The sequence below is a fragment of the Lethenteron reissneri genome, chromosome 19, assembly GCF_015708825.2.
Source record: "Lethenteron reissneri isolate LAM-NWPU_2019-01 chromosome 19, ASM1570882v1, whole genome shotgun sequence".
Lineage (NCBI taxonomy): Eukaryota > Metazoa > Chordata > Hyperoartia > Petromyzontiformes > Petromyzontidae > Lethenteron > Lethenteron reissneri.
The window spans coordinates 13615368-13619807 of record NC_083797.1 but is presented as its reverse complement, the minus strand read 5'-3'; the positions used below and the strand labels follow the sequence as shown (position 1 = coordinate 13619807).

Below are 4440 nucleotides of genomic sequence, written 5' to 3'. Positions count from 1 at the left end.
CAGAGTGGCGTGGTGGGTGTCGAGGCCTAGTAGCGTGCAAAGCCTGCGGCCTCGCCTAAAATTGTCGGCTTGGAAGAGGCAGGGTACGGGTGGCGTTCCTTCCCCCCCCCCTAGCGCTCCAACAATACTGTGTAATGGCTATTATTTAATTAAATACGGAGCTTATGAAAGTGGCGAAGGCGTGGCTAGCCGTTGGCAGGGGCAACCGCCGTCCAATGAAACTGCAGCCCTTGGCGAAGGCGTGGCTAGCCGTTGCCAGGGGCAACCGCCGTCCAATGAAAGTGCGTATGGGCCAAAGTCCACACACACACACACAGACAGACAGACATGAACGATTTTATATATATAGACTAGCTGTACTACCCGGCTTCGCCCGGGACTTGTATCTACCACGGCCGGCCGCCTTTGTCTCCCCAGTGGCGATGTTAATACGCTACAGTAGTTAAGTTACTCGTTTGAGGCAGAGTCGACCTAGGGGAGGTTCAAATAATCGTCACCGGTGGTGGCCGTGAGCGGGAATCGAACTGGGTTTGCCGGGTTGGTAGCGCAGCGTAGCGTTAAGCACTACACCCACCGCTCCTCACACACCACACATGCACAGACACACACACAGACACACACACAGACACACGCAGACACACACAGACAGAAACACACACACAGACAGCACGCTAACCACTACACTACCGCTCCCCACACACCACACACGCACACACACAGACACACACACAGACACACACACAGACACACACACACAGACACACACAGACACAGGCAGCACGCTAAGCACTACACTACCATTCCCCCTACACAACACACGCGCGTGCGTCCATAGGTACACATACACGCGCTTGCTGCAGACACACACGACTTTCAGGGTGCATACGGCAGTAAACGACTGAAATAATAAAGCGGCAATGCTGTGTAAGGAACGCCTTAGACCCGCATTATACATTTGTGTAATGCGAGCGTAAACACACAAACACACACAAACACATACACAATACACACACACATACATGCAGACACACAGACAGACACATAACACACATACATACACACACATACAAACACAGAAACACATACACACACATACATAGACACACACATACATACACACAAACACATCCACAGACGTACATACACACATACATACAGGCACGCAGACATACACATAAACACATACAAAAAAACCCACATACATACACACGCACATACATACACACAAACACATGCACACACATACATACACACATGCATACAGACACACAGACATACACATAAACACATACACACATACACATGACCCGGCTTCGCCCGGGACTTGGATCCACCACGGCGGCAAAACCGACATACATACACACACAGACATACACACAAACACATACACACACATACATACATACACACATGCATACAGACACACAGACATACACATAAACACATACACATGACCCGGCTTCGCCCGGGACTTGGATCCACCACGGCGGCAAAACCGACATACATACACACACAGACATACACACAAACACATACACACACATACAAACATACAAACACACATGCATACAGACACACAGACATACACATAAACACATACACATGACCCGGCTTCGCCCGGGACTTGGATCTACCACGCCCAGCCGCCTTTGTCTCCCAAGTGCCGATGTTAATACGCCACACCAGTTACTCGTTTGAGGCTGAGTGGACCTAGGGGAGGTTCAAATAATCGTCACCGGTGGTGGCCGTGAGCGGGAATGGAACTGGGTTCGCCGGGTTGGTAGCGCAGCGTAGCGTTAAGCACTACACCCACCGCTCCTCACACACCACACACGCACAGACACACACACAGACACACGCAGACACACACAGACAGACACAGACAGACACACACACACACAGACACACAGACAGCACGCTAAGCACTACACTACCGCTCCCCACACACCACACACGCACACACACAGACACACACACAGACACACGCAGACACACACAGACAGACACAGACAGACACACACACACACGGACACAGACAGCACGCTAAGCACTACACTACCGTTCCCCCTACACAACACACGCGCGCGCGTCCATAGGTACACATACACGCGCTTGCTGCAGACACACACGACTTTCAGGGTGCGTAAGGCAGTAAACGACTGAAATAATAAAGCGACAATGCTGTGCGAGGAACGCCTTAGACCAGCAACACATTTGTGTAATGCGAGCGAAAACACACAAACACATACAAACACATACACACACATACACACACAAAGATAGACACACACATACATAGACACACACATACATACACACAAACACATGCACACACGTACATACACACATACATAGAGACACGCAGACATACACATAAAGACATAAAAAAAAACCCACATACATACACACACACATACACACAAACACATACATACACATACATACACACATACATAGAGACACACAGACATACACATAAACACAAACACACATACACATGACCCGGCTTCGCCCGGGACTTGGATCCACGATGCCCCGCCGCCTTTGTCTCCCCAGTGACGATGTTCACACACGACAGCAGTTACGCTTTTGAGGCTGAGTGGACCTAGGGGAGGGCCAGGTCCGTTTCAAATAATCGTCAGCGGTGGTGGGCGTGAGTTGGAATCGAACTGGGGTCGCTCAAGCAGCTTAATGACTGTTTGTACAAAGAACATATAAAGAATCGATTATAATAACCAGGCAAGAGTCCACATTATAGACTGCCAGTACACGCACTCAGCTTCATAAGCAGGCTAGAGTGTACATGATAGAGTGGCAGTACGCTCACCGAGCTTAATAAGCAGGCTACAGTGTACATGATAGACTGGCAGTACGCTCACCCAGCTTAATGAGTATTTGTACAGTGAACATTAAAGTAATCGATTGTTGGCGCGTTGGGTTTAAAAGTAATATTAATAGCACACATTGTGGTGGGGGTGTAGTGAAGAGTAGGAAAAACTTTGATGAATTTACCTCAGAGTGGCGTGGTGGGTGTCGAGGCCTAGTAGCGTGCAAAGCCTGCGGCCTCGCCTAAAATTGTTGGCTTGGAAGAGGCAGGGTACGGGTGGTGTTCCTTCCCCCCCCCCCCCCCCCTAGCGCTCCAACAATACTGTGTAATGGCTATTATTTAATTAAATACGGAGCTTATGAAAGTGGCGAAGGCGTGGCTAGCCGTTGGCAGGGGCAACCGCCGTCCAATGAAACTGCAGCCCTTGGCGAAGGCGTGGCTAGCCGTTGCCAGGTCCAATGAAAGCGGCGAAGGCGTGGCTAGCCGTTGCCAGGGGCAACCGCCGACCAATGAAAGTGCGTATGGGCCAAAGTCCACACACACACACACAGACAGACAGACATGAACGATTTTATATATATAGATGCATGATGCATGAATACTGTTCTTTTTTTCATCGTCCAAAATTGCGTTTTCTCTGTGTATATAGAATCTGACTTTTTATTTTTTTCATCACGATCTGCAGATGATGGTGGGTTCTTTTTTATATTCGCTACAAATTTGCAGTTTATTGTTGTTTAGTTGGATAAAAGTGCATCGGCCGGGAATCGAACCCGGGCCTCCCGCGTGGCAGGCGAGAATTCTACCACTGATCCACCGATGCCTCGTGTGCCCGGTGTGATTTTACGTGAGATGCATGAATACTGAACTTCTTTCAGTCGCGTGTGAGACTTTTCTGTGTTTCTTAGGCTCCTGACTTTCCCATTTTTCTTGAATATCCGAAGATGAAGATGGACTAAATTGATGATATGCAAGTTATTGGGATGTTGTTAAAATATTTCTTCACCTGTTATAAAGATTTGGTATAACCGCTTTCCGCAAGAGAAATCCTTCGTCAATACTCGTTTCCAATACTAGTTATTGCATTTCGTTGTCAAAATTACTGCGACCTGATTTCCGCAGCTGAAAGTGACCTCACCGTGTTATTTTCTGCAAGTATACAAGGGAATGCATTTGATGCGATTAATATTCTTCATTGACATGGAAAGTTATTTTCTTGAAACCACTCCACGTGCATTTTTATCGGTTATGATGTTGCTTATCTGGATATAAGTGCTTTGGCCAGGAATCGATCCCAGGTCTTCCACGTGGCAGTCCAGAATTCTTCCACTGAATCACCTATACCACATTCCACTCGAATTGTTTTAAGTGAGATGCATGATGCATGAATACTCTTCTTTTTTCCATCGTCCAAAATTGCGTTTTCTCTGTGTATATAGAATCTGACTTTTTAATTTTTTCATGACGATCTGCAGATGATGGTGGGTTCTTTTTTATATTCGCTACAAATTTGCAGTTTATTGTTGTTTAGTTGGATAAAAGTGCATCGGCCGGGAATCGAACCCGGGCCTCCCGCGTGGCAGGCGAGAATTCTACCACTGAACCACCGATGC

The 4440-nt window shown here is 47.7% G+C and overlaps 1 non-coding gene across 1 annotated transcript; it reads right to left on the bottom strand.

Moving 5' to 3' along the window:
- Window positions 1–4369: 4369 nt before the first annotated feature.
- TRNAG-GCC (transfer RNA glycine (anticodon GCC)) lies at window positions 4370–4440 on the bottom strand. The gene has a single exon. It is a non-coding gene; the product is annotated as a tRNA-Gly (tRNA).